The 18,555-nt window shown below is 40.1% G+C and overlaps 1 long non-coding RNA gene across 1 annotated transcript; it reads right to left on the minus strand.

The window, feature by feature from the left end:
- Positions 1–13,443: 13,443 nt before the first annotated feature.
- LOC147137722 (uncharacterized) lies at positions 13,444–14,932 on the minus strand. Its single transcript, XR_015089411.1, has 3 exons — positions 14,849–14,932; positions 14,081–14,165; positions 13,444–13,979 (listed from the first exon to the last, which is right to left on the minus strand). It is a non-coding gene; the product is annotated as an uncharacterized LOC147137722 (long non-coding RNA).
- Between the last annotated feature and the right edge of the window lie 3,623 nt (positions 14,933–18,555).

Raw genomic sequence — 18,555 nt, forward strand, 5'->3', positions numbered from 1 at the left:
ACGCAATTAAAGCTCAGACATTAATAACTGGCAAGAAGGAGAAATTAAACAAAACACAGAGAGGATTTATTTCCTCATTCCAACTTCGATATCATCTTAGTCAAACATTTTCATTCTAGTGTCTAGTTAATAAAAAGAAAAATTATGACCACGGCAGTTATACTCTGTAACGGTTTATTTCAGATTTGCTTCACAGATTAGCCTATGTTCAATTGCAACATAACATTTCATTTTATGTAGAATCAGTTGTGGTTAAATGAATGATGACTTACAGTAAATGTCTTGAATAAGTTGGAGTTACTGTATGTTACAAAGTGATACACGTAACGTTCACTTTATCCCTTCAAAAAAGTGCAAAGTTTGAATAAGTAATTATTCCCCAAATGATATGCGAGAACTTGGGAGCAGCCTCTGAATTTGCATCGCTTGAAGGTTTAAAGGAGCCACCTCTCCCTTTGTCTCGTTTTCTACGAGGGAGCTCTCTTGGTTTTATAACTCCTGCTATCAACATCCTCTGGCGCTGGCAACTTCTTCCCACAGCCCAGAACTTCTCCTTTCTCTTGTCCGCAAACCTTTCCACCTCCAAGTACCTTTCCACCATGTAGCCACAGCAGAACTTCAGCTGTCTTCTTTTTGGCTACATTCCAAGTGGTCCTCTCTCTCACAGCCATGCCATCGCTAGAAGTGGCAAGCCAAGAATCATTTTTAAATACCCCGCTATTGTTTGCCAGGCTGGTGGACTAACCAGCCTTTTTGGGCCACCCGCGCTGATATTGTGCATTTCCTCCCACTGCCACAGACCGTGACCGCAGAGTTACGGAAAATAACTCCCAAGCTAGAGAGACCGCAAATTGGATTTCTCTTTCCTGCCTTTCTTTTGACTTGCTCAACTTTTTCTTGCCATCCTTTTCTTCAACCGTCTGAGACACTCAAATCAGGACAAACTGTACACTTCTTAACTCGTGGTGAGGTGTAAGTCAACATTTTCAGAATTCACCAGAGCCCTACAAATTGGTGCATGCTATATTGGGGTTGATTGTTAGGTTGTTCGGCCATCCTTACGGGTGCCAAATTTGTACTGCTAGAAAGTTACCATATCTTACTTCAATATATTTTTAAAATCACCCATCTGATTGCAGGATTGTGTGTGCGTGTGCGTGTGTGTGTCCACGCCTCACCTGCGCGGAATTTAAAGGCAATGAGAGTAGCCGCTTCAATTGGCTGGGAATAAAGTCAGATGTGTTCACTCCCACAACGGTGCAAACACCCATTCATAACTGTGCCTGTCAATGAAAATATCCAAAAAAGAAAGCTCCACCCATGCGCACAGTTAAACTGCATTTTTCCCTAAACTTGCACAAATATAGGGCCCTCAATGTAATTTGGTGTTGTTGTTTTAGATGTCAGATAGCAGTGCTCCCATGTCAGCTCCAGTTAGACCTCCTGAGCTGATGCTGCCAGGGATTACAAGATGGGTGAGAGTGAATGAGGAGAAGGCTCAGCAAGGTAATGGGGTGCTGAAGTGCAGCCAATGTTGAGGGAACATAAACATTAGCTGACAGAACGTTTGGGACACCAGCCAGCTCCATTTGATCACGTACATTTGGCTCTTCTCTCAACTCTGCATTGATGAAGGTGACGTTTTTATGATCCTCTAGAATGCTGAAAGACTTTAAATAGTTTTGTGAAAATACTGACAATCTTCAAGGGTAATCAGGCTGATCAGATTTTAAGTTGTGGCTGTTCATTTAACAGCCGCTCTTCATAGTCTTGAAGCAACTGCAGCTTTGTATCTTTAAAGGCAGGCGTGTTGTGCTGAAGAGTATTGTCCTTCAGAAAAATAACCAAATCCATTTCTATTCTCTTTCTTCTGCTGATCAGGGTCATGCCTACTTTGATGAGAGGAGTTGCACACCCTGGATTGTTTGGCAATCACAGGCCATATGCACTACTGTATAGGCAAACATCCATTCATACCAATTCAGAGGCTTAAATTGACCTAGCATGTTTTGGGAATGTGGGGAGAAGCCGGATTACCCAGAGTAAATCCACACAAGCACTGGAAGAACACATGTGCTGCTAGTGGAATAGTTTCTAGTAGTCAACTGAAATAAGGAACTGCAATGTGTTCTCACAAAAAATAAATGACCATTTTAAAGAAATATAATACAGAACCAGATTCCAAAGACACTGTGGAAATTCTGCACTCATATAACATTTGACTGAAAACAAACCCCAAAAAATCACAAAAAGTGATGTCATATTTATATTTGTCATATTTGTCATATATTTAGGAATTAGGGCCTATTAAAAAAAAAAAAAAAAAAAAAAAAAAAAGAAACGCTGGGCCAGGTTGATCTGGAATGGAATGGAATGTTCCAATTGCTATCCTGCCCCTGTTCTTACAGTTAGTGCTTCAAATGTACAGAAATTCTTCGAAAGTAAGTGGTACACTGAGGTTGAACACAGTCCGTGCACTGTGGCCGTTGATAGCACCTTTAATTGCTCTTCATTTGCACCCGCGGTTTCTTCCTTCTTAACTTCCTATTCACAAAGGATATTGCGCTTAGTGTTGTTACAATACCCAAATTTTGACTTTGATACTATACCTGCATAAAATACCTCGATACCGGTACCAAAAATGTACCTCGACAAAAATCTAAAATCAGCAAAAGCAGCAAAATTAAAACTGACAAAAGAACTTCAAATTTTAAAAACTGTGTTCTATCCATCCCTCCATTATCCAATCCGATTATCCTCACTAGGATTATGGGCGTGCTGGAGCCTATCCTAGCTGTCTTCGGGCAGTATACTTGATAAGAAAATAACATTTTAAGCTTTGTTAAACACTTGTGAACATTTGCACACATGTTGGGGAGTAAGATAAATATGACACTGTTTCTTCCTTCACTTGATTATTTATATTTATAGACTACATGTAAATTAGGCCAATTTTTTCCGCCAACTATATTCATATCATCTCATTTAAATACATGCAAATACCCCCGGCGCATTGAGACGCATTCTGCTTGGCATCGTAGTAAATGGCGCATTTCACCATCTGCGCGTGCTTTGTGGATTTAACGCGATCTGTTTGCTCCATTTTTACCGGTTAGCGGCACGCAAAAGCCACACGATACTTTTGTGAATTCGGCCGTCAGTCCTTTCCAGTAATTTGGTTGCCTTTTTTACTCTACATTATTTTTCCATGTACAGAAGGAAATACTGGAATGGGATTCATATATTTCACGGTTCACATATCTATACCTCATAGTTCTGAGGTGCATGGTCTAAATCTTGGCGCAGCCTTTCCTGTACACAGCATGCATGCTCTCGCTGTTCTCTCCTGCTAACTTGACTTCCTGCCACATTACAAAAACTGAAGACTCTAATTTGTCCTTTGGTGTGAATAGGAGTGTGAATGCTTGTTTGTCTATTAATGTGGTAAACTGGCATCCAGTCCAAGGTATACCCGGCCTCTCATCAGCTGGGATAGAAGCCTTAATTAACTATAAAAGCAATGTTCAAAAGCTCTTGTGTAGTGTAAAAATAAAATAAATGAAAAATTAGTCACACCTTTTTTAATAGTTTACTATTGTTCATGTAAAAAGAAGAGGACGGTTATATTTTAAAAAATACAATTGCGTGAGAATTACTCTGTACTTGGGAGGTAAGTCTCTTCACGTTAACACTGACGGTGAAATCTCTTCTTCTTCTTTTATTATTGGTGTCATCGTATTGTGGACTGAGACTTATTGTACTCTCAAGCCAGAACATATTTGCTACTGAAAACACTGAATTTTCAGTTCTACACTCATAATTCTTATCAAATTCTTCCCCTTTGCCATCACTGGTGCCCTGTTGTGACGCCACAAAAACGACAAGACAGGGAAAATGAGAACACACTTGCGGAGCTAATCAAAAGCGATAATGGCAGCGTGGTTAAAATAATAGACGGACTGACTGATAGGTGATTACCATTTGGTCCGGATTGACAAATAGACGGATAGATGGATGGCGGAAGGGTACCCAGGCTGCAGACGGAAGGCGATTGACGGACCCGCACATTTTAGTAAAATGTCCACCTCGGGTCACCACCACGTTCCAATATCTTCTGCATGCCAATTTAATAAAAGTTTCAAACTTGGTGAAACCATTGAACCTTTTATTGGAACTATATCCTAAGCCTTTGCCAGAGAAATAATTCAGGCATTGGAGCAAAGCTGGTGTACTGCAAGTGGGAAAGGGGTGCAGAAACATGGCATTTTGAAGTAAGTAGTAACATCAGTCAGTCCCTGCAAGATCAAAGCTGCTGTTTTTTTCTATGATGAAGATCAGCTTTGTTCGATGCATTTGTCATACACTTCACAAGGGAACCACCCATCAAGTCTCCATCTGTACACATGGCCCTTGAATGAATCAACATGGAATAACAAATGTAGAAGCATTTCCGTGGTGCCCTTGAGCTAAACAATAAAACAATAAACCCCCAACTGCTTTTTTACTGTATCCTAACCATCCATCATCCACCCTCTACACTGCTTGTTCCCTTTAGAGTGGTGGGTGAGCTCAAGCTTACTTACTTCGCTGACTTTGAGCGAGAGGCAGTATACATACACCCTGGACTCGTCCAATCGCAAAGGTATGCACTTTTCATGTGTTCAACAATCCATCCATTATCCAACCCGCTTATCCTCCCAAGGTTCGCAGGCATGCTGGAGCCTACCGCAGCCGTCATCGGGAAGCAGGTGGGGTACATCCTGAACTGGTTGCCAGCCAATCGTAAGGCACACACGACGAACAACCATTCGCCCTCACAATCATACAGAGGGACAATATACAGCGTTCAATCATCCCACCATGCATGCTTTTGGAATATGGGAGGAAACCGGAGTACCCGGAGAAAACCCACGCAGGCACGGGGAGAACATGCAAATTCCACACAGGAAGGCCGGGGCCGGATTCGAACCCACGACCTCGGCACTGTGAGGAGAACGTGCCTCGCAAGGAAGGTTGAAGGCAGTCAGGTCGGCCATCTCTGACGATGAGGTGTCTCTCATCTGAAAATATACAAATGTGTTGTGCTGGTTGGCAAGAAAATAGTCAGTAATTCCGTTTCTTGATCGGGTTTACCAAATGAAGTGTCTGTTAAATGTACTATGTGTTTGTATCAGTCGAAAAGTAACTGCTGCCTCCACAAGGTCACACTGGACAGTGTTTCCATACACAAACTGCAATATGAATTGTTCATCATGTTTATGTGTTGATAATGTGTGGTCATGCTCGGGTCTCGAGTTGAAATACCCATAAAGTTCAGCACCGAGAGTTAAGTAGTATTAGGCTGCCCTTTCAAACGGACGTATTCTCAGAAATGTCACTGACATCCACCAGTTGACCCTGAATATTCACATGTGCATCTTACAACTAAATCGTCTAATATCAATGAGCAAAAGAAAGCAAAGACGAGGCCTTCCGTGCACTTGCACAGTACATTTAGTACATCTTGACTATGTGTTTTGAATGAGTTAATTGCAGTATTTTGATAAGTCACACGAGTGAGGAAATAACAGCAACTTGGATGCAGTCAATGGGGATCGATCTCAGACAGACTTAATTTAAATCCGACAGTCATTCTCTGTTTTAGTGTCTAGCCAACCAGAAGAGGATTTTCATCTGCTGTATGCTGCATTGTGTTCACCCGGAAGTAATTAACTTACACTGCCATTCGGCAGGAAGCAACGTTAATGAATAGTTTATTTAATTGCATGTGCCACAACATTAAGTGCATCCGTACAATCTATTATGATCTCTTTCTACAATAACGCCCCACTGCAAACGAAAACCATAATTAATATAGGACTTTTTAATTATCTTTGATCCTGCCCTCCAATACCTTTGTTTTTCTTTCTTCTAAATAGCCACATGTTTTGAGATTCTTTTACACTCTTTGCCTTGCCTGCTTCCCTTCCTTCGGTCCACTTGCCTTTCATCTGCACTCAACCATAACAAACACCACGGTGACAATTCTATTACAGACAATTAGTAGGGTTGTGCATCTCTCCACAAAAGACGATTCAATACGGTTTTCGATGTGTTAGGTGCGAAACAATTCAAGGATGGTTTGATTTGAAAGTGGAACGATTCGGTTCGACTCAGTCAGATTCAATTCAATTCGATATAGTATGCCTCGTTCGATAGTGTATGATGCAATTACTTTTTTGTTGTTATTTTACACACATTTGAATGAATTGGTCAGTACTGTAAAATGTGCCAATTCCTTCAAATATATATCTCTCCAATAAAATACGATTTTATACGTATCTCGCTACATTTCAAAGTGAAAGGATTCGATTTGGTTTGATTCGATGCAATCGCACCTTTTAAATCAAAAAACCTTTTCCCGGTTCAAATTGTTTTGTTAAACCCCTAACTATTAGTATTACTATTTATGAGTTCATACCTCTTTGACACTGTCAATCAAAGCTGCCCATTTTAATCTTTATAAATGCTCGTGTGAATTGATTCAATGGTACTGGTACACAAAATAAATTGTCAGGTTACAGTATACAAACAAAGTAAGAGAAAAGAGGGACTACACAATTGCAGAACACTTACAAAGTACATTGAAATATCATGCGTGGTCTGATATTGTAACAGTACGGTGTACTTACTGTCGCCTCACTACACCTTCTTTTTTTTAGAACTACATTCAATTTCTTCCCCTCACGCAAATCCCTTTTGTTGTGTTGTTGTCTCTTCTTTACCACAGACAGATATTTTGCACCAGCCCCTCCATGAAATCCTCCAGAGAACATAAGGATGGTAATCCTGCTATTGTGCTGATGCTTGATGTGCATATACTTAGTACAATTCTCAGTCACAGTCACATGTTCAGCCCTGTGTTTTCTTTTACACTTGAGTTTTAGTTCTGGCTGTTGAATCTAACCATATTCTAAACATATTCAATTCTGACAATTACTTACACACCGAACCTTCTTGTGTGTCAGTGCATCTGTCCTTAATCATCTTACCCATCTTAAATCTTATCAACTAGTATTAGACACACATTCATGTGGTTACATGATGACGATGATAGAACAAATAATATCTTCTTGAAGGTTGAGTACATGTGCTGTATTATTGGCTGTACGTAACCTCTGTACGTGCATTTCCCCGTCCAGACACACTCACGCCTCGTGATTCATTGAAGTCTGAGGCTGGTTGTAAATCATGGAGTATGGAGTTTTCCAGAGACTTGTTAATGTCCTTGAAATCTATGTGGAAAAATATACCAGACTTTAAACATGAAAATATGAAAATACCTTACGTCAGGACGCGCACACCGCTTTTCACACGCTACACTTTGAAAGAGTGCATGTTTTTTCCGTTCTGTATGGAATAAATCTGATAAAGGTCATTTCATCAGAATATTGTAGTTATGGCGGAATGTTGGAGGTCCGTCAATTTAAAAGAAAGAAGGTGGGGCACTTTATGGCCATCAGTGAGCGTCATCAGCAAGGTGTGTCCTGCTGGCATGACTTGAGTTGTCGGCGGGCATGCTGAAACTTAAAGAGCAATATGATATGATGTATTGAGATGGGCAAAGGAAAGTTCTGACAGACACTTCAGGCTCACTAATAACTGCTGTCACTATATTGAACAGATGGTCTTGATTTATGCATGCATTTTATCAACACTTTACAATGGAAAAATTGTATTTTAAAAACATTTAGCTCTCCCTGAAAGGTATTTTGGAGAAAAAGAACCACTCTTCTTCAAACAATTGTTCTTTCCTGCTGAGAGTGTAATGAGAAAACCGGTGCCGCCCTCATGTTTGTAAAAATAAAACTCTTTTTTAATTTAGCGTTAGTGATATAAACAGTGGGAAACAACGATTTGCACCAAGCCATTCGGGTTGATGTTATTTAAATCTGCATAATTGGTGTGGATGTTTATACAATGGGGTCTTTTGTATGAATTATGCTGTGATGAGTGCAGTTTGTTGGGTGCTGCTTTGGCGTACCAGATGGAGTAACTCTTAACACCAGTCTGCTTGCTAATGAGTGCAAAGTTGCCAGAAGATATTGGCAGATGCTGCAACGGGAAGGCATTTTCAAAAAGTACTTTTCAGGATATGCGTTTGTTATAATTGTTGCCAGAATATAGAAAGAATTGCAAAGATGTGTCAACTTAATGACTTTTATTTTGGCAACCTGACTACTTCTTTTTTTTTTTTTTTTTTTAGCCTGACAGACCAGATGGATTCTTCCACAAATCCATCTGTGAAAGACTCAATTGAAAGTGTTTTGAAATTGGCAGGTACTTTCGGGACAAAAAAAAACAAACAAACAGATGATCCGTCTTCCTTTTGCATTCATTTGGGCCAATCCGATCAACTTGTAGGTGTGTGGAGGATTTTAGACCAGACGCCTGGGTTTATTTTTGAAGTGTACGAAATAGTTCATTCATCGGAGTTCACAGCTGTGCAGTACAGTTTCATTGGCTTTCCTGGAGCTAGACACACTCCCGTCCACTGAATGGTTGGCAGAAAATTGACACTTCCGTGTTAAAATTCAATTCAATTCCTGCAATACATTATGTGTTTTTTTCCGATTCCAGCTGCCTGTCACAATAAAAAACGCATTGAGACCTTAATCAGAGCTGGAGCAAAGCAAAAATTGAAATCTGTGAAATTCAAGGACAGGTATTATATATTCTGATCACTCTGTCAGAACGTCTTCTGAATGAGTTCATCTTCTTGTTCCACACAGTGGATTCACTTCTTCCCATCCATGAACGATTAGGTTCAGCCTGGAATTTCACTTTAGCTCATAAATAATTTCCTCTAATATATTTTTCTCCTCTTCTAAATGAAAATGACCCAATATTGTCAAAGATGGCACAATTATGCTGTATACTGTGAATCCTGATGGTTAAAAGCAAGTGTCATTACCAGGCATAAAGTTACACTTTCCATTCTATTCTCTTTTCACAACCATCTGTACAAGTGTATGATGAAGTCTGACAATGTTACCATATGTGTAAGAGTGTTCGCTGAAGGAGGAGGAGAAAGAACTGGAGGGTTATATTTAGAGCTCCAATTTGGCATGAGGTGGGCCAGGATGTGTGGGCAATAGGGGTTATGCGAATGATTAATATGCCCCACTATAACATTGAAACTGTACTTTAAGTAATGCCTCTCAAGGCCACTTGCGAGAGTGAAGAATCAGCTAATCCCTGTTTCTCCTCAGTTAATTCTATTAATTTAATGACGCTATTAGTGTAAATGTGAGTGGAATAAAAATGATGAACTATTCTACAAAGACTTATGTCATGCAGAAGTTCACAAAATTGTTTCTCGTATTGGATGTCTTTCCCAGCTGGAACTGCCCCAACACATAAAATGTATATTTACCATGCAAAGAGAAGAGAGTTTGAAACAGTAGCGCAAATCAAGAAGGCAATGAATTCAATGAGAGCTGTGTGACATAAAAGAGGAAACATCTCCCGAAAGGGAGATATAATTTTCTGCTGTAGATTTAAGCACAGAGCTGTAGCCGAAATGGACGCTTCATTTCATCCCCCTCATTCCATGTGAGTGTGCGTACTATGAACAAAAGCAGCACTTTCAGTATGAAGAGTCTCTTCATTAGTGCTAAGGGATTCCTCCCTTGCACCTCATCTCGCTGAGCTCAAGTTCATTGGGTTCTCTGTGTCAATGAAACGACTGATCCGCGCTATCCAAATTGGTTCATGTAAGCATGTGGTATGGCCTACTGGGACGTTCCAATGAAGCAGATAGTGAGGCAGCCAATAGATGGACGTACAAATTTGATGGTTTTCTGTTAGCATTCTTTACATTCACAGTTCAGTCAAGTTACTGTGAAAGCTTGGCAAAGACATTAAGGGATTGGATTTATATGACAGCATTCCAGTGGCACAATTATGATGTTGTGCTCTCAAGTGGCACGGTTCGGATATGCATCATAATCGCGTCAAGAAAAAAAAGGGAAAACTTGCATGAAATCGGACATCTTTTGACCGGAATCAGCCCTCTTTCAAATCTGGATAAAAAAGCCAAATGCACTGGACATTACTCTCTCCATGGCGTAAACAAACTGATTGAATATGCCATCTATAGTAAATACATGCACTTTGTGCTTGTTGGAGAGCCAGTGAATGCAAATTTTCAGTCGACTCTTATTTGAATTTCCAATGTCCATTTTCTGGGACCATGCAATCTAGGCTCCTACAGCTGGCAAAGTGGAAATTATATGCCCATTTTTCTCTTTCTCGAAAAAAGGGAAAGTTACATGTTGCACTCACAGCAGTGAATGGTGAGTGACAAATTAACAGACTGGCTGTGTATCGTTGGCTTGGAGACAAGGCCCTATATACACTTGTTGCCATGGTGCTCACCTCGTGCACAACTAATATGGACCATTAATTATGTTCTGTATTTGGTCCATTACCTCAGTTCAACTAAAAGGTATTCAAATCGTGATACTTTTTATTTTTATATACCGTCCCTCACTATAATGCGTTTCAACGCGGTTCTGGGACTTTTTTTTTTTTTTTATCGTACTAACATCACTAATTGTTCTCTGTATGGCAGGATTTTACAGTCAATATTTTTCCACAGGGACTGTTACTTTACACTCCTATAGCAATAAACTTGCAGAAGAAAGAGAATATCCAAAGTTTGCCGGCATTTCATTACTATAAAAAAAAAGCTAAGTGCAATGTGGTGATTGCAAAGTACAAATGATTAAAATTTCACAACCGCACATCTGCAGTTAATTAAATATGCTAGATCATTTTAATATAGGCTACAACCTCGAGTTAGAATTAATCATAATCCCTCCACAGGTGGTTAGGATAGAGGGAATCTTGACATAGCCTCTGGTCTACTTTCAATCGCTTTATTAAACACATGGTAATAAACACAAGCGCATTCTTAGCCCCCCTGCCAATAGTCAACTGACGCCACCACACCATGGCTACCGCTAAGGCCACTTAGCCAGCCAAGTGTATGTCCTCATTTCCTCACTTGCATGTCACTAATCAGGCCTGGCCCATCTTTTAAAGGCACATACACATTGTCACAGATACTACAGGGTAGAATGTGAGTATGGTGACCCTAAAGTGGACAAATATAATACACGCACCCCACATATTTGTGGTTTGGCCTTCACAAATTCATCTATTTGCAGATATTTTTGGGGGGAACCTATCCTTCATTTTTCACGGAAAAACTCGCCTATTTGTTATTTTCTGAAACATGGCAAACAAAAAAGTCTGATTATTATTTTTTGGGGGGGCAAAGTACTACAGTTTGTAAATTTATTATATTGTAGCATCTCTTTAATTGAGACAACAAACAGTAACTGCCAGGCATTACCACGCCAAAATAACATCATGCTAGTAGCCTGCTCAACCAAACTTTTGCTCAACCAAACATCCACAGTTTAAGGCAGAAAGTTGTTGTGTGTGTCGGGGGGGTTGGGGTGGGTGTGCGTGTGTGTTTGTGTGTGTGTGTGTGTGTGTATCCCTCCTCTCACCCAAAGACAGCTGCACTCACCCTTGATGCTAATGAGGGCAAGTGCTATAGAAAACAGAGGGATGGATGAATTTTATTGTATGCATTTTATCCTAGTTTACTTTATAGAATAATCTTCAGTAAGACGAGTAGGATGTAAGATTTTAGCTGATTACTTTCGCACCTCAGCCACTCTCGAGACCAAGGATTGCTATCAAGTTATACAGTATGACAACGATTGAAAAGTGGGTATCTAACACACACACACACATACGCACACTCACACACAGAGAGGCTCAGCTCACCCACAGCCCGAATGTGCACACACTAAGTGGTATAGAAAATGGATGTGTGGATAACTTGGATTTACAGTATGTAATGTGTGTTGATTTAAGATATTTTCATGTTCCACTGTGTTCACTGCAATTTGGCCTCTTGTTGTTTTTCTTCCACTCAACTAAAGTAACATCAGCCTGTTTCAGCTCTAGAGTCAGGAAAGTAAAAGGACTTCAGGCAGGAATAAACCCCTGCGATTGACAAATTCCATTTTCCATTCCATTCCACATCATTCATCCAGAAGTCAGCGCGCAGAGCAGTATATTTCAACAATGGTGTTGACAGGTTGCTATATGCTGGCTCACTATTTCAGCATTCTGCCTTTTGGGCCCCAAGAGTAGGTTAAAATACACCCAAGATCGATTGCCTGCCAGTTGTGTATCATATTTCTACTATGAATGCTTCATGACTTGTACTGGAGGGAAATGAAGTCCAGATGGTTAAAAACAGTCTTTGTGTTTTTCCTTTATTGCTAATCAGGTTTTTATTAGGCAAAGACAGGGGTAGGGAACTCCAGTTCCTCAAGAGCCATCCCCTGCCTGTTTTGGATCTTTCCCTACTAAAACACACCTTACTCAAATGATCAGGATCATTTCAGACTTCTACCGAGCACGCTGATGAGCTGATCATTTGAATCAAGTGTGTTGTAGAAGGGCTAAATATTTCAACCCCTCTCTGTCAGTGTGATCAACCCAATTTACCTGTTATTGAAACCAAATTATACATTACCGATTAGTGTAGACTATCATTTGTGATCATTAAAACACAGGTTTCCACCAAGATTAAAAGATGAAAGAAATTCAGTTTGTGCAACAACTTGGTGGTGAGCTTCAGTTTCTGTCATCAGCAGCTTGAGTAATTGCAGTAGGTAATAAAGTCATGAACGGCCTTTATTGTGAAGCCACACACAAACCACACAAGACATGAGGGTAACACTTTCATTATATGTCAATTGGTTCATGACACAATTAATCAAAAATAAGTTCCACACATTTATTCTGTCTGTCCAAAGACTCGACCAAGTCCATCGCGACTTAGTAAACAAAAAAAATCCTGTATGCCTATTTTATCCAGTTTGGCACTAGCTCCACAAAGGTTCATGGAAATTACTTATGTAACAATAATATTTAAAAAAAAACAGGTAACTACAATGAAAAGAACACCTGTCGCACTTTCATGCTTGGTATTAAGTAATCTTTCACTTTTTGGTACTGTTTATGCAGGGCATTTGAGCATACTGGAGGGGCAAGCCACACAGTCTATTGATGGCACAACAGGGAAATGTGCCAATTGGATAAAACCACAAAACATTAGTAGGCCTGCAATGATTTGATGAAAAAAAAACAGCTTGCTCACAGCAATTGTCTCCCTGCTACCAAGAATGAAAAAGATCCTGAAGTGCAAGCCCTAGTGTTTGACTAAAATGTCTCACTAAATGCAAAAACACTCAGTTCAGTACAACAATGCAATATTCAGGAAAACATCTGTTTTTATTTCCAAATACTTCAAGAGATTCCACTACAAATTAATTTAAAAGAAAAAAAAAACAGACACCGCTTTGCATTGGTTAGCGGTTACATGGCTGAAAAAATATTTCACAGGGGTACATAATTGAAAAAGGATGAGAACCACTGGGCTATATGTATGTACTATATGTTTGTATGTATAGTGTATGCACGAGGCAAACACTTATTTATGCAACTATATCCATCATTAATTTGACATGTGTACAAACATGCATCCCATAGGAATATTTTTAAGAATCATTGAACTACTGCATGCTTCATACATGATCTTGGAAATTACATTACAGAAAACAATTCTGAATATTTTTTAGATATGTATTTAGCAACTCATGTTTCCTTGATTCATCAACTTTTTCTTCGCCCCTCTCCCTAAAGCTTTATTTTCTTTCACCCTATTTCTCTGCGGTTGAAGTCATCAGTATATGTCACCTATGGAACGATTTCCATCCTCTCATTTTTCACTGTCGCCCGCCGTCTGAGGGAATCCATCACTATCTGTGAGTCTGTCTGGGAATGTACTGCTAACCTCCTTTGGGGGGGAAAAAGTCTGCTCCTTTTTCACGGGAACTTTTTTTGGTCTACATAACATTGAAATATAAATCATCAAATTGCTTTCTCACTCACTCACCTTTTACACACATCATACGGCGTTGAATGTAAAGAGAATTAATCAGCATACTTGCATGTGAGTGGTTGTGCAGTGCTCGATAGCCGTATCGGTGTGCAGCAGGCTCACATGCTGAATCATGGCCAGTAGAAATATCCTGGCAGTCACAGTGAGGCGAAACAAAATGAACAAAAGAAAAGAAGAATACAATGGGAGTGTGCTTTTGTGTTCTAGTGCAGCATAAGCAATACACCTTGTGGTGAAGCAGCACATCACCATTCTACGTTTTTTGTTTTGTTTTCAAATTAAGAGCCTGAATAAGAAAATAGTCCATTTTGGCAGATACCATTGCAAATGCAAATTAACAATAATTGTTCTACTCAAAAAGAGGGAGAGCAGATGAGAAAAGGACATGGAAAGGATGGAATATTTCATATCACTGTACTGTTAATTAATGGTGATACAATCACTGTGTGTGATTAATGACATCTTTTTACCAGCTGAAGACGTTCATGATTCAAGTTGGTCCATTCTTTTTCTTTTTCACATTTTATTGCCAATTATCAATTGCCAATCTATGCAGGTCCTATTTCTAAATATGACTATTTTCAAATATGACTTCATCTATTCATAATCAGTAGAGTGATGCATCGACGGTCTTCTAACTTAACACAAAACCAACTTCATGGTAACAGTAAAGTATTAACAAGCCATTACAACTATCAGATAAACAGCCATAGTTACTGTAAATGTTTTAGTAACTGTGCGGATGAGAAAGATTTTTTTCCCAAAAAATAAAACAGAACAACATGAATGGGTGGACGTCCTCAACACAAATACCTTGTCAGGCCTACACCCTGGGCACTCCGATCCCCCCTCCCGTGTGTGTCTGTGCGTGTGCGTGAGATTGCAGGTGTGCTGATGATGTGCAGCTGCTGCACCTAATCAGCTGCTGTCCTTTTAAGATGACCGTGGACTCTCCCTGCACCGCCAGAACACCTAGTTCCATCTGGCAATTCATAGTAACTTTTGAGAAGTTAATACAAAACGTTGACTTTTTTCACCAGCTCCAGCTGACTGCCTTCCTTGTCTTGCCACCCGTCCGCCCCTCGAATTGGACTCAGCTCTGCCTGTTCCCTCCTGCTTCCGACCAAGACCCATTCCGTCCAGTCAGCAAACCTTTCTGCATTTAACAATAAAGAACTCGTCATCACAACCCGCAACCGAACATACCACCTCGAAGGCCTAATAGCCCACACTTAGAGCTCTAAGCTTCTTTTCGAACCATTTTTGACAACTGAATAATAAATATGATACAGACGGTAAGAAGTGACGCTGTATATTAATTGTTTGCCACCTGTGAGCTACATCCTTGTAGTGATAACTTATTCATCACAGTTTTGCCTAGTTGGATATTCATTCCAGCTCATAACATTAGTTGCCTCATGAAGTTTCACTTGAGGTTCCAATTTTTTTTTTAAAAAAACTATTGCTTCTGTTTGAACACTGAAACATTTGTTGACGAATCAGTTTTGAAGGCTTTATTGACTCATCGGAGAGCCGCACGTCGCATGTTGTGCAGAGCGGGCTTGGTGCGTGGGAGTCACCTGGCACAATAAATTCATAAATCATATTTTAAATAGGTCCCCTGGTTTTGTCTGTGAAATGTAGCTTTCTTTTTCTTCTTGGGTGTAGGCTCTTGTGTTGAAGCCTCACAGCCTTTTTGTCATTGCAAGGAAATGGTCCAAATATGTTTTTGTATTTTTTACTCATTTTGCAAGATTTTGGGTTAAATATTAGCATTAGGTGACCATGACAATTAGTATCTCAATATGCGTCAATCGTCAGTCATAAACCGATGTAACGGCTCACTGTAAAATATTTTACTCTCAGTTAATAAATTAACTGGAAGTACTGTAATTGTTTTTTTCCCGTCCGAAGTGGTACCTGTCTGCGGCCTGGTGGTTGGGGACCAATATAGGATTAAATCCACAAGAAGAATTTTTATTTTTTTGCTTCCAAGAATTACACAAAAAAATATTTAATTATTTACAGTGTGTTACCTTTAAAGACCCAAACACTGTTATGGCCATAACAATGACACAATTCACCTAGTTACAAGCCACTTTTGCAATAATAGATACTCTGTTTTGTTTTGTTTTGTTTTGTTTTGTTTTGTTTTGTTTTGTTTTGTTTTGTTTTGTTTTGTTTTGTTTTGTTTTGTTTTGTTTTGTTTTGTTTTGTTTCGTTTTGTTTCGTTTTGTTTCGTTTCGTTTCGTTTTTTTAGAATCATGACTCATTTTTATGAAATTGCCAAAATACCTACACTACTACAATGATGAGTAGGCCTACGACCATGCAACAATGAACATCTCAAGTTCAGTGGGCGTGTTAAGAAGAGGAGCTGTGTGAAAAGAAACAGTTTCATTTGAGGTGGGCATTGCAGTCATACGTTGATTTGAGCATCAGGACACTGCTGGATCCCCTTAGAGGGCCCTCTTCCTTGAATACCGTCATGCAAGCGCATCAACAAACATAAGCACGCTATGCATTTTATGCAGCTTCAGAAAGGAAAGCATGGGACCCCGAGCAATGGCAAATGGTGTTGAAAGCACAAAAAAAAAGATTTGGTTTCTCACATGGACTTGAACTTTATTTGGGTTATTTTCGTGAGCCCAGCCACAGTGGTAGGCAGGGGGGGGCGGCAGGTGACGGGTTCACAATCGGCTAACACAAATATACACAGTATACATACAGTACATTTCTCTCCATTTTGAAATTCCTCGCTTCACCGCAAGGTGTTCCTTGGATATGAACAGCGGTGCTTAGTGGTCCATTTAATTGAGAGAGACACGGAGTGACAACTGAAAAGGATGATGAGGGGGAGGCCACTGCCAGACTGAGATGGATGTATGGGCAATCTGCTCAGCTTTGGTACAGTACACCCAATTTACTGACCTGGCTCAGGTGTGACAAGCAGAGAGAGAGAGAGAGAGAGGAGCAAGTCTGGTTTCAACTTGGCAGTCTTGTTGCTCCATAGGGACTACAATAAATGGCAAAACAAATTCAACAGTCAACAGTAATGCAAATGTCACGCATTCATGTTTGCTCACGTTCTATGAAACGTGTGACAGTTCTGCTCCATTGCTCACGTTTGCGCTCTTCCAGTGTTTTTCCACTCACCCCAACACTACTCTAATTTGCAAGTCAGCGACTCCCACATTATTAGTCACTCTGGTCACATGGGCAAACCAATGCTGCAGATCAGCAATCGAGCTTAAGCCTTTTGTGCTCACTGACTCAACCAGATTGCTCTTCACGCACTCATGCAGGATTCTCAAGCATTCTTCCTTGGATCCATCTTCTGTTACCGCCCTCGATGCCTGACTCTGACCTTCCTACTTTCTCAGAGAAACCACCTCAGTCTTCTAACCCTGATCACGAGTTCTGTCAGCACGTCCTGCTTTCTGTTTACCTGTCCCTGTGGCTGTTTGGTGTTCTGCTATAATGACATCGAAGTGTGATTCTCCTTGTCTTGCTATCTGTGGATTCCTAAGCATCGAGACTATACAGTGCATTTTTATGGACAGGTATTCTTCTATGTTGCCATTCAATGAGCAGGACCGAGAATTTAAAAAAAAAAGTGTTTTCTACAATGAAAGTAGATTAAACTTTACGCCTGCTGGAACCATGTCCAAGCATTCAAGTGGTGTATGTGATATTGATCCAGGTGCACGTATGATCCACGGGAAAGGCAACCTTCAAGGCCCCACTTCACAAGTCTGCAATCTCCCTATCCAACGTTATATCTACTGCCTGTGGAAGTGTGCTTACAGTTACTTATAAATATACTTTACATGCCTTGACCTGCTGCAGGACTCAAGCAAATCAGTGTCTTCTTCCGCCACGTCAGGGACGATCAGTGTGCCTCTCGTGCGCAGCACTTCAAGTGAATGAGAGGAGGCACTTCGATTGGCGGTGAAATAAGTCAGCTGCGTTCACACCCACCATGGCGCAAAACGCCCTTTTTCAAAATGTGCCACGCTGCACCGGTTTACAAGGGTCTACAAATACCAAAACTTAATCTATTCTAGCCCATCCCTGCGCAGATTTACGCCACGCCTCCTGTGGCATGAAAATAGTGCTCTAGATGTACAAAGCCACATTCAACATGAGCAGGCTCTGTCAAGTGTATTCTTATAATTCTATTTGATAGGTAATTTATTCACATATGAGGGAGATCAGTGGGGGTTTAAATTCATAAAGACCTCTATAATTCCATATGGAACAGGAAATAAAACATGAAAGTATTAAGATGACAGAAGGATTTTGTGGCAGAAAGGTTTAAATAGGATTAGAAGAATAACTCAAATAAATTGTCTCAGAAGAGCATGCCCCATGAAGACCAACCAAGAAACCAAGACAAAAGTAGATGAAAGACAGATAGAAAAATGTGGGGGAAAAGCAATTTCAGGAAAAAGTGACACATGGGTGTTCTGGGTAAAAACGAGACCCCAAAGAATTTAATTCAAAGGTCATATGAAAGA

Source organism: Filicampus tigris, chromosome 13 (genome assembly GCF_054856515.1).
Source record: "Filicampus tigris isolate MCC_2025a chromosome 13, RoL_Ftig_1.0, whole genome shotgun sequence".
In the NCBI taxonomy this organism is placed as follows: domain Eukaryota; kingdom Metazoa; phylum Chordata; class Actinopteri; order Syngnathiformes; family Syngnathidae; genus Filicampus; species Filicampus tigris.